Source organism: Pantherophis guttatus, chromosome 12 (genome assembly GCF_059756535.1).
Source record: "Pantherophis guttatus breed Tessera chromosome 12, ASM5975653v1, whole genome shotgun sequence".
In the NCBI taxonomy this organism is placed as follows: Eukaryota; Metazoa; Chordata; class Lepidosauria; order Squamata; family Colubridae; genus Pantherophis; species Pantherophis guttatus.
The window spans coordinates 12,971,024-12,983,947 of NC_142074.1; the positions used below are offsets into that span (position 1 = coordinate 12,971,024).

Consider the following 12,924-nt stretch of genomic DNA (forward strand, 5'->3'; position numbering starts at 1 on the left):
GGGTGGACTCGTGGGCCGGATTTAACCACCCCATCCAGCCTGCAGGCCCTGAGTTTGACACCCCTGGATTAGAAGATCTCCAAGGTTCCTTTAAACTCTGCTATTCTGTTATCCTTCCAAGCTTTGAAGGTCCGCCCTTAAGCTGATAACTGGAAGTCTACTGGGTTGGCGGCCAACAAATCTAAACAAAGCTAGAACTGGCCAGAGTAGAGCCAAAATGGGAGAAGAGGGGTTGATGTGATGCATGGAATTCCTTTCCGCCTTCTCCAATGACTCACAGCCCTTGCAATGGGTGACTGTTGGCACACCCTTATGCAGAAAAGGTTCAGATGAGGTTGGGCTTTTGTTATGAAGAATGCATAATCTCTCCGCATTCGTGGGAATTGTCCCTCGGTATTGCTAACCTCCTGAAAGAGACAAGGGGCAAGGCCCAAGGATGAAACTTCCGTCATCGCATATCTAGTTAAGAATCCATGGTAAGCAGATCCATCCATCCATCCATCCATCCCAGGGGTGAAATGCTCCCGGTTCGGACCGGATCGCCCGATCCGGTAGCGATGGAGGCGGGTGGTTCGGAGAACCGGTAGCAAAAATCCCTGCCCCTCCCAATGCCCAGCTGAGCCGCACAATCATCAGAGGTGCTTTTTTTTTACTTTTAAAAGCATTTTTTTTACAACCTCTTCAGCCGAAAAAATGCTTTTAAAAGTAAAAAAAAAAAGCCTCTGATGATCGTGTGGCTCAGCTGGGATCTTCCAAGGCTTTTAAAAGAAATAAACCCTTTTTTTCTTTTAAATGCCTCTGACAATCAAAGCTGAGTTGCCTGATCGGCAGAGACTTTTTTTTCTTTTAAATGCCTCTAACGATCAGGCAACTCAGCTTGGATCGGCAAAGAGCCTTGATAGTACAGTGGTCTAAGCACCCTGTTATTAACACAGCTGCCTGCAATTTACTGCTGGTTCGAATCTCTCCAAGGCTCAAGGTTGACTCAGCCTTCCATCCTTTCTAAGGTAGGTGAAATGAGGACCCAGTTTGTGGGGGCAATAAGCTGACTTTGTATAAAATATACAAAAGGATGAAGGCTATTGCTGAACACATTGTAAGCCGCCCTGAGTCTCCGGAGAAGGGCGGCATATAAATCAAATTTAAAAAAAAAAAAAGGCATTTAAAAGAAAAAAAGGTTTTTTTTCTTTTAAATGCCTCTGACAATCCAAGCTGAGTTGCTTGATCGGCAGAGGCATTTAAAAGAAAAAAAGTCTCTGCCGATCAGGCAACTCAGCTGGGATCATAAGAGCCTTTTGAAAGCATTTTTTTACAACCTCTTCGCCGAAGAGGTTATAGAAAAAATGGTTTTAAAAGGTTTAAAAAAAAAATTGGCCACGCCTACCCAGTCACATTACAATCCCCCCCACCAAGCCACGCCCACAGAACCGGTAGTAACAAATTTTAGATTTCACCACTGCATCCATCCATCCATCCCAAATGGTGCTCAATGTCACAAGTGGGCAGGAGGCAGTCAAAGGGCACTAGAGATCATATTTAGAAGGAACAAGTAATGCAGTGGTGACATGGTCCCTCGGTCCACCACGATTGCACATCTCAGTAGGCAATTATACACAGGTTGTCCTGGACTTAACAACCATTTGCTTATTGACAGTTCAAAGTTACAATGGCACTGAAAGAAGTGATTTATGACCATTTTTCACTTGACTTGCAGCATCCCCGTGCTCACATGATCAAAATTTGACATGGCAGCTGATTCATACTTATGACGGTTGCAGTGTCCCGGGGTTATTGATTGCCTTTTGCGACCTTCTGATGAGCAAAGTCCATGGGGAAGCCAGATTCACTTAACAACCAGGTTACTAATTTATCAACTGCAGTGATTCACTTAACAGCTCTGGCAAGAAAGGTCATAAAAGGGAGTAAAACTCAACTGTCTCACTTAGCAACAGAATGTTGGGCTCAATTGTGGTCGTACGTTGAGGACTACCTGTGTAAAATTGTATTCCCTTCGCTGACTGTCATCTATTAGTGCCTCTTAGCAAATAGTTTCAGGTTTATGTGCCCAAGCTTAGACACTAAGCAGGGTAAAGACCAGCTTAAAATTTAAGTGGGAAATCACAAAGGTATTCCAGAACAGTAATTATGAATTGGAATTGGAATTCCAATTGAAATTTGAGCAAAAAAAAAAAAATGAAAAGAAATGTGAATTGTCTTGGAAAAATAATCCTTGGAATACTGCATCCAATTTTGATCGCCACGATGTAAAAAAGATATGGAGAGTCTAGAAAGAGTGCAGAGAAAAGCAACAAAGATGATTAGAGGATTGGAGGCTAAAACATATCAAGAAGAGTTGCAGGAACTGGGTATGTCTAGTTGAATGAAGAGAAGGACTAGGGGAGACATGATAGCAGTCTTCCAATATCTCAGGGGCTGCCACAAAGAAGAGGGAGTCAAGCTATTCTCCAAAGCACCTGAGGGCAGGACAAGAAGCAATAGGTGGAAACTAATCAAGGAGAGAAGCAACCTAGAACTAAGGAGAAAATTCCTGACAGTGAGAACAATTAATCAGTGGAACAACTTGCCTCCAGAAGTTGTGAATGCTCCAACACTGGAAGTTTTTAAGAAGAGGTTGGATAACCATTTGTCTGAAGTGGTGTAGGGTTTCCTGTCTAAGCAGAGGGTTGGACTAGAAGACCTCCAAAGTCCCTTCCAACTCTGTTACTCCTATTCTATTCTATTCTATTCTATTCTATTCTATTCTATTCTATTCTATTCTATTCTATTCTATTCTATTCAAGCCTGCTCCTTCCATTTTTCCATAGCAGAGAATATTTGTAGCTCAGGTTGAACTTTGAGGTTGAACAGACACACGCATCCTTATTGTTGAATAGAAAACTCTGTGGACACATCTTGATTGACCAAAAGCTGGAAGACACGTTCATTCATATGGATGTGTCCATGTAGTCCCTAGAAGTCAAGCCTCAAGTCGAGGAGCTTCATTTTAGAGAGTTCAGAAAATTTCTACTTCAGTGCCCGGCTGGAGAAATGTTTAGATACTTCTCATTCAGTTGGCTTTTGAAAAATTCCTTAAAAGAAATTCAGGATTATGGTTCTTGCATGCCTATTTTATCAATTTATGTCTATTCACCCATCTCACAATTGCGACTCGAGTGTAAACATAGGACCAAAACCAATACAATCAACAAATAACAGTTTTATAGAGCCAGGTTGGTGCAGCCATTAAATGTGTGGGTTTAGAAAGCAGGAAACTGTGAGTTCTAGTCCCGCCTTAGACATGAAAGCCATCTGGGTGACTGGCCAAACACGAGAAAATGGTGAGTTCTAGTCCCACCTTAGACATCTGGGTGACTTTAGGCCAGTCGCTCTTAGCCTAATTCGCCTCACAGGGTTGTTGTGGGGAAAACAGGAGGAGGAGGAAGTATACATGTTCACCATGTTGAGTTACTTACAAAGCAGGATAAACATTTAATAAATAAAAATAACATAATGACATCTGACGGCTGTCTGAGCCAATAAGGTAAACACAGGTTGTACTGAGAGAATGTCATTGATGGGGTTACCCAACCTGGTCCCCATAATTGAAGAATATCCAAATCTTCAAAGAATTATGAAATGCCAAGAAGAAGGTCAACATTTGGAGGTAGGGTGTTCCGAAGGTCAGGGCTGGGATAGAGAGGGCATATATCTTAAATAAGGCCAGGGGGAATTGTTTCATGAGTGGGATCAGGGGCAAATCCATTCCACACTTGGAATATTGCATCCAGTCTTGGTCGCCAGTATATTAAAAAAATGTTGAGACTCTAGAACGGGGGTCCTCAAACTTTTTAAACCGGGGCCAATTCATGGTCCCTCAGACTGTTTGGGGGGGATAGACTGGTCATGTGACTGAGTGAATGTGGCCAATTTAGCAGTCCATCAAGCAGTCCATTAAACAATACACACAAATTAGGCTGCAACTGGTGCAGAATGCGGCCACGCGGGGGATTATGGGAATGATAGGGCGCTCCCATGTGACACCCCTCCTGCGCGAGCTGCGTTGGCTTCCGGTGGTCTTCCGGGTGCACTTCAAGCTGCTGGTTACCATCTTTAAAGCGCTCCATGGCTTAGGGCCTGGGTACTTACGGGACCGCCTTCTGCCGCCGATAGCCTCCCACCGGCCAGTACACTCCCACAGAGAGGGACTCCTCAGGGTGCCGTCAGCCAGGCAATGTCGGCTGGCGACCCCCAGGGGGAGAGCCTTCTCTGTGGGGGCACCTGTCCTCTGGAACGACCTGCCCCCGGAGATACGTAGGATCCCAGATCTCCGTGCTTTTCGCCGTGCCCTTAAAACTTTTTTATTTCATCAAGCTGGGCTGGCGTAATCGCCCCTTAGATATTTTTAGATATTTTTAACTGTAAATTGATTTTAGTTGGGGTGTTTTAAATTTATTGGGCCAGAATTTGTTTAATTCTTTTAAAAATTTTAAATTTTGTATGTGATGTTTTTATTCTTGACTGTTCACCGCCCTGAGTCCAGCAGGAGAAGGGCGGTATAAAAATTTAATTAATTAAATAAATAAATAAATAAATAAATAAATAAATAAATAAATAAATAAATAAATAAATAAATAAATAAATAAATTTAAATTTAATTTAAATTAATTTTAATTTAATTTAATTTAATTTAATTTAAATTAATTTTCCACCTGGGGATGGAAAGCAGGTTAGTGAAGGGATGTGGCTGCCTTGAGGGCGGGGGTGGGACTTCTATATGTGTGTATCTCTCTCCCTCAGCCGAAGAGGTTGTAGAAAAAAAAAAAGGCCTTTAAAAGCCTCTGGCGATCCCAGCTGAGTTGCCTGACTGGCAGAGGCTTTTAAAAGAAAAAAAGCCTCTGCCGAGCAGGCAACTCAGCTGGGATCGCCAGAGGCTTTTAAAAGCATTTTTTTTACAACCTCTTTGCCAAAGAGGTTGTAAAAAAAAATGCTTTTAAAAGTTTAAAAAAAATGTTGGCCACGCCCACCCAGTCACATTATCCCCCCCCCCACACCAAGCCACGCCAACAGAACCGGTACTAACAAATTTTAGATTTCACCCCTGCACCAAGCGATGTATGAAGACCTCCCCTCTTTCTTTGTGCAACCATTTCTCTGTAGCCTGCAAGCTTCTCTGACTTCTTGTGCTTCCTATAGCCTTCGAGACAACAAGAGGGCCTCCTCTTCTAAAGAAACATTTTGAGCAGCCAAGATGCAGGCATCATCAAGGGACAGTCTTTGCCCTTGAGGAAATTAACTGGAGAATGTCTCTTTCCCCTGGAGAAATGCAGGGAGTTTTTTTTTTCCCCACCCAGAAATGGGCTGGAGAATTGTGAGCAACGCAGCACTGCTGTGGCCGATGCATTCCTTACTTAATGTATGCATATTATTCTTTGAATGTCTAATGCATTCCATTTGCGTAGCCTTATAATTCTTAAGGCAACCTAACGAGATAGGTCAGGGCTACCTGTATATGTTGGGCAAAAGATGGCCTCAGGCAAGCCATCTAACCACTGTAATGCTTCCTTGAGTTCCTAACGCAGTCAAATGGAACATTCTTATTTCATCCTATCTCCGTGATGGCGAATCTGTGGCACGCGGGCCAGAGGCGGCATGCAGAGGCCTCTCTGTGGGCATGTGCCGTCGCCAGCTGCTTTTCTGGTTTCTGGCATGCCAGCTGGTCTTCGTGGGTGCTAAAGCACCGGAAAACAGCCTGAAAATGGCCCGAAAAATAGCCAAAACCAGCCAAAAAACAGGCTGTTTTGGGGCTGTTTTCAGGGCTATTTTCAGGTCGTTTTTCGGATCATTTTTCAGGCCGTTTTCAGGCTGTTTTCAGGTCCATTTTTGGTTTCCGGTGCTCCAGGGCGCACATGTGTTCCAGTTTGGGCACTCAGTGCCAAAAATGTTCACCATCACTGTCCTATCTTATGCCTTTATTCATTCTTTTAAAACCTTATTTGCGATATTTTTTCCTCCCTGTGTTTGTACAAAGGGACACATTGACAAGACTCGCAAACCGGTGGGTTGCATGCATTCCCTTTTAACCAGGGGTGGGTTCTACTTACCTTTACTACCGGTTCGCAACGGGATCGTGCGTGATGATGGGAAGCTTCTCCGCATGCGCAGATCGCCGATGACAACATCCGGGGCAGTGGGTGGGGCCTCCTGCCAGTTTTACTATCGGTTCTTGCGAACCGGTCTGAACCGGGGGCAACCCACCATTGCTTCCTTTAAACCAATGGTTTTAAATTAAAATAGTAAAACCGGACCTGCTTTGATTTATTCTGTCCTTAGGCCTTAATGACATTAAGGAAGAAGCTAACAAATTTGCAGGTTTTTTTTTTAAAAAAATGCCTGTAGCCTCCCAAATGACTAATGCTGAGTTTAACTGTAATCTTGCGGAGGTGTCACAACGCTGAACAGACTTAAGGGATGTATTAAAGCTGGCGAAAGACATTGCACAGATCTCCTGGTGAAATCTTCACGGATGTTGAAAGATTCCGAATCGCAGAATAGATTGATGTCGTCTTAAAAGCACCGACATTTGCTGGCGTAGTCTGATGATTATTCTGAGTTCCGAGAAGAAGGTATCTCAAAATGTCAATTACCACTTGACCTCCTCAGCCAAGGAAAAGGCCTGTGTAAACTCTCTCACTCTGTTTCATTCTGTGATTAAGCATCAAAACATTTTCACGTTAGATAATTATTGCTTTTAAAATCACAGAAAAAGAAAAAACAAAACAAAAGATAATTATAATACAAATACTGTACATACGTTCTCAATGAAAAAAAAGCAATCTATAAAAACTGTTTTAAAAACTGGAAAAAATACAAAGAAAAAAAGAAACAGAATATATTGTTACAATAGCTACACCGGTTATAATACTATATATACTTACCTAATGTAAATATTATTCAAGGCTGTATATATTAATTTCCAACACACTTATACAACTATTATTCTTTTTTGACCTATGATATTTTGTATAAATGAGTTCCATATTTCATTTGTCCAAACAGGGTCTATGTACATCTGGATAACTTTAAAATTCAGTAGAGTTCAGTGTTAAAAAACACATATAACTGTGCTCAAGCTTTGGATGAAATTATGGAATTTTGCCTGATCTTTTTTGGGGTTTAATATTAACCTTGGACAGAGGATTCTATTGTCTCTTCCACTCACATTTATCAGGTTGAGGAATCCATTGGAGAGGCATATAAAAACCCATTCAAATTATTTTGTAAATTAGACAAATAGAATTTGTATAAGGGTATTATTAAATATGTATAAAAATGTGAGTAATAGTGGAAAGCTAGAATTAAGCCATTTGAGATTAGACAAAGGCAGGATATATTTTAATGAGAACTACAAGGATTGAAGGATTGGAAAAACAACAATATGAAATGGATATACACTAAATACTTGAAAGAAATTACGATTGATACTAGACGTGCATACGGAAATATGAAATGAAAAAAAAAGGGAAGGACCACGGCTTCAATTACTAGAGTGATAGGTGAAGGGGGGGAAAAAAGGGGCTAAAAGAGAAGTAGAAATAAGAGGGGGGGAAATAGTAAGAATAGATATTAAGATGATATAATGTACGGAAGAACTACGAGAAGATTTAGAATTGAAGGATGATAGTAGAAGTTATGTGTTGGTAAAATTAGAAATAAAAATGAAAAGTAATTACAAGGAATAATACTGTCATATTTATTTGTATTGAAATGTGTGATACCCAGGTATCTAACCATTCACGCAATGAGCTGTATAAGAATAAAAAAAATAAAAAACTTTTTTTAAAAAAAACCCATTCAATTTTCTTTCAAGGAATAGTTGGGTTGACTTGGCTTTCAATATTACACCTCTTGTCTGGAGGAAGAATAATGTGGTGTTCATTCCTATTGTAAAGTTTAAAGTATTTAGATAACTGGGAGATTTATATTCATTCATTCATTTATTCAAGTATTCATTCATTCAGTTATTCATTCATTCATTCAATTTAGTGGCTGCCTGACTCCAGCCAACTCAGGATGGCCTCAGAACAATAGCAGAACATAAAAACAACAACAACAAAAAAGTGGAACAAAATACAAAATAGCTACAAAATAATTATGAGATAGCAATCCAAGCATTCCATTTCTGGACTTCTGGTACTTCTGGTAGGGCCATTTTTCGCCCTTCCAGAGCCTCCATGCGAGCCCTGTACTTACCTGGCGTCCAAAATGGGTCTCATGAAGGCTCCGGGGAGGGGCGGCGTGGACAAGGCCAGCCAAAAATCAGCTGGCCGGCACGCATGCATGCACTGTGGAACTGACCTAGGGCAATAGCTTGCATGCCCGCAGAGATGGTTCCGCGTGCCATCTGTGGCATGTGTGCCATAGGTTCGGCGCCATGGCCCTAGACAATTTCAGACAAAATCTAGTCAAGGCAAGATTGCCACAATGTCCAAGGGATCGTCTTCTAGAAATAAGGAGAAACTTTCTGACAGTGAGAACAATCAACCAACGGAACCGAAGTTGCCTGAGGAAGTTGTGGGAGCTTCATCACTGCAGGCTTTCAAGAAGAGACTGGACTGCCATTTGTCGGAAATGGTGTAGGGTCTCCTGCTTGGGCGGGGGGTTGGACTAGATGACCTACAGGGTCCCTTCCCACTCATGTTTATCCGTAATCCTCCTTTGCACGACACCTCCAAAACCCATCTGTTTTCAATGAGCCGAATGGCAACTGGCAGGCTGACAATACAGAGGAATGTTTGGCACGGACATAGTCTCCATCGTTGGGGCGATTGTGCTACACTAGGCAAGAGGTGAGAAGTGGGTTTTCTGGGCAAGTTTGATGCTTGTGGGAGAGGGGGGCGGGAAGGATGGCTGCTTCTTGCATCCTTAATAGCCTCACCTGTCTGTCAGCCTTGCCCGCAACCAAAACCTCAGCTACCACTTGCTTGCTTTTCTCCTCTGGCCCAGGACGTCTCCAGTGACACAGGGCAGGGAATGTAAAGAATGTGGAAGGGAGAGGCTATTTCTGGCTGAAGCAGAGAGGGAGGGGGGGAAAACACACTCCTTCTCCCTCTCCCTCTCCCTCTCCCTCTCCCTCTCCCTCCCTCTCTCTCTCTCTCCCTCCCTCCCTCCCTCCCTCTCTCTCTCTCTTCTCTCTCCCTCTCCTGTGCCTGGGATGTAGGAACCTGTTTGATGCCCTGCAGGGTAGAAGCACCCTCCCATTTTGTCAGCCTTCCCTCCCATAACAAGGCTGGGCCCCAAGCTGAGATCGTCTGTGCGCTTTGCCCAGTGCCCTCCCTGCAGATCCGCTCACAGCGACGGAGGACGGAGGCTGCTGCATGCTTTAAAAGGTGTCTCCGCAGAAGGAAATCCACCCGTGTTGCTTCTACCGTGGTAAGCCTCCTTCGGTTCTTGCTGGGCAGGCAACAATCCTTTGGGGAAACAGGAGAAGAGAGCCTGCTTTTCCTGCAGGCTCATCCAGGGGTTTAAGAGTGCTGAACTGCTTCCCAAACAAACAAAGAAAGAAACAAATAGTAACAGAGTTGGAAGGAATCTTGGCGGTCATCTAGTCCAGCCCCATAGAGACCTATGCTAGGGATTCGAACCGCTGAACTGCCGACTTTTCTGATCGACAAGCTCAGCCACTGAGCCACTTAAGCCAGGCTCCCCATGCCAGATGTGGGTAGGCTAGGTTGGGATGAAGGGGAAGGACCAAGAAATCTTGCTTTGCAATCCCCAACTCCTTTTTTCTCCCACCCACCCCCTCTCCTCTACAACCATCACAACCTGCTAATGAAGTAACGGAGTTGGAAGGGACCTTGGAGGTCATTTAGTCCAACCTTCTGCTCACGCAGGAGACCTGCAATAGGGATTTGAACTGCCGAACTGCTGACCTTTCTGATCGACAAGCTCAGCGTCTTAGCTACTGAGCCACCTAGTCAGGCTATTCAAGTAAGGAGAAGTTACACTGATTTGGTTTGACGTAAGTGAAACGAAAAGATTGATTCCCGATAAGAATATATCTATCTATGAATTACTCTTTTCTTGACCGGTGCTGTACAGGTACTTTCTTCCATGCATCCAAAATAGTGTTTACTGTGGAAGGTAGAAGAGTTTTGGAAAAGGAAGAGTTTTCCGAAGAGTGTTTCCACGGCTCTTACACACTTATTGTACAAGTGGGCAGGGTTTAGAATCAAGGTGAATCCCTGGTGATTTGGAGTAAATCCACAATCTTTGCTGTTTCAAGGGGGAGTAAATCATCCGCTCAGAACTCAGAAGCCTTAAATGCTAAGGTTGGTTTGTCTTATCCCTAATCTCCATTCTCTTTGTGCATTTCAACGTTTTGTGCCAGCAACTATGACCTGTCTCAAAAGTGCTTTTCAAAAGGCAACTGGACTTCTTTTTTGGGGGAGGTTTTTTTCCCCCTTGAAAATGTTTCGCTTCTCATCCAAGAAGCTTCTACAATTTTACTTCGTTCTGTATTTAAATGCATCGGTGCAAGCCTGTTTGCTCCAGATCTTCAGATATGGAGTCGTTTTCTTTTATTTTCTTCTTGCATCCAGCAATTTTTTTTCCCTCCACCAATGGACACGAGATGATTGAAATCTTTGTCTCGGGATTCTTCTAAAAGCTGACCGATTCTCCAAAATTAATGTGCGGATTGCCTCATTTTGCTTTGCTTTTTTGAGTGTCTGTCAGTTGGGCAGCTCTTGGTAAAATAGAGTTTCTGTGCTAAAAAATGATAAAATGTACCCCTGTAGATAGGCAGAGCTTGGCACGGTTTCCTCAGCTGGGCGTCTTCCCTCTTCTCTTTGGCAGCTTTATACTCTGCCCATGCTCCAAGAACATCTGTCAGAGGGCTGAGGAATGCAAGCTTGTTCTCAGAAACCACATGAAGAGAATGTTGGTTTTTAAAGTGCAACAGAGATCTGTGCCAAATCTTTTATGAAACTCCTCCTTATAAAGGCATTCACTAATTTTTTTTTTTTCCTGAATCCAACTCCTGGGCCTTTAATAACTGCACCACAAGCAGAAATTAAAGGAAACAAAACTCCCCAAATCCTTGGTTATTACACGCTGCTGACCTTTGCGTTTTTTTCTTTTCATTTGGCTTATTTTTTTATTTTTGCAACAGCCCTGTGAGGAAGGTGAAGAGGGGAGATAGTAGTCTTTTACTTATAACTTACTCATTCAACAACTGCTTGACGTTACAATGGTACTAAATCAAGTGATTTGGGACTGGGTCTTGTATTTAGGATTATTGCAAGCATCCCCCATTAGGTCATGTGATCAAAATTCAGGAACTTGGCGAGCATCATATTTACGATAGTTGCAGAGTTCCGAGATCATGTGATCGTTGCTATTGGTAACTTTCGCAGCTGAACCCCCGACAAGCAAAGTCAATGGCGGAAACCAGATTCGTTTAATGACTGCGAGGTTCAATTAACAGCCATAGTGATTCGTTTAAACCAGGGCAGGGGTGAAAACTACTTACCTTCCTTACTGGTTCGGAAGTGCATGCACTGTGCGCGCAGACCCTCTGCACACGCGCAAAACTTTCTGTGCATGGGCAGAGGGTAAAAAAACACGTTACTTCCTGGTTAAAACCAGGAAGTAATGACATGGACAGAGCCTTACGCCACCATCGCTAACGGTTCTCCGAACCACCTGCCACAATCGCTACCGGATTGCCCGATCCAGTCTGAACCGGGAGAATTTCACCCCTGAACCAGGGGTGTCAAACTCAATTTCATTGAGGGCCACATCAGAGTTGTGTTTGAACTTGGAGGGCTGGCCGGGGGGGGGGGCATGGCCAGCTCGACGTCACATGTCGAGGCTTTGTTTTTGGCCGTGACAGTCTCCTGCAGCTCTCTGCCAGCGAAAATGGAGGTTGGTGCCATGCGCGGCCTTCCTGAGCTTCGTTTTCGCTGACAGAGGGCTGCAGGAGGCCATCACGGCCAAAAAACGGAGCCCAGGAGGGCTGCACACTGTCCTCCCGCGTGCCATTTTTGCTGACAGAGGCACCATAGGCCGGTCCTTCACTGTTTCCAGGGCAGCCCCGCGGGCCAGATCTAAGCATCCCGCAGGCCGGATCTGGCCCATGGGCCTTGAGTTTGACACCCCTGGTTTAAACGCTGTGGCAAACAAGTTGTAAAATTGGGTGCAACTTAGTTAAAACTGCTTTGCTTAGCAGGAGAAATTCTGGCCCCAATTTTGGCGGTAAGTCAAGGACTACCTGTATCTGGGATGGTTGGAAGGTGAGAAATATGCCTGACTAGGTGGCTCAGTGGCTAAGACACTGAGCTTGTCGATCAGAAAGGTAGGCAGTTCGTCGGTTTGAATCCCTAGTACAGGTCTCCCGCCTGACCTCCAAGGTCCCTTCCAACTCTATTACTGTTACTGAGTTTCTGAGCTGATTGAGGTCATGATGATGCTGTTCCTTCATCTTCTACTCTCCCCTATCTTGGTGTTCGCCAAATGTGTTAGCCGACCAACTTCTGTAATTGGCAGTCAAAGTGGACGATGGTTCATGATATCACCCTTTCTATATCATTTTTCCGTTTACAAATGCCATCGTGATGAGTGTCGTGCTTATGCCATTCACCTGTGACTTAGCTGCATGACAGTTGAGCGTTTGGGATATCAGTAGAACAAGTTCCACTTCTCTTTGTGTGTTTGAGAGGGAGTTGTGGACTTCCACAGCTTGTGCCCCACCCAATGGCTCTTGTCCATCAAGTTTACTTCGCTCCTGTTTTGGAATGGAGTGAATGTTTGCAGAAATGAGAGTCTTGCTTCCGGGATGGTTCTGAGCAGTCTTCTCGGGGACCAACTCAGGTTTTCAGCTGACCACGAATCCAATTGGATGTTGCCTGGATTTGTCATCTTGGT

General features: G+C 43.8%; 1 protein-coding gene across 6 annotated transcripts in view; it reads left to right on the top strand.

Annotated features, from left to right (window-relative positions):
• Positions 1–9,187: 9,187 nt before the first annotated feature.
• ZNF185 (zinc finger protein 185 with LIM domain) overlaps positions 9,188–12,924 on the top strand; it is a 66,049-nt gene continuing 62,312 nt past the window's right edge. For 2 of the 6 annotated variants that reach the window (XM_087877418.1, XM_087877420.1), the window contains exon 1: positions 9,290–9,429. The gene's annotated coding sequence lies outside the window, so the exon portion shown is untranslated. Of the gene's footprint in view, positions 9,430–12,924 lie in introns of all 6 variants that reach the window. The other 4 variants (XM_060692100.2, XM_087877416.1, XM_087877417.1 and 1 more) reach the window with 4 other exon arrangements.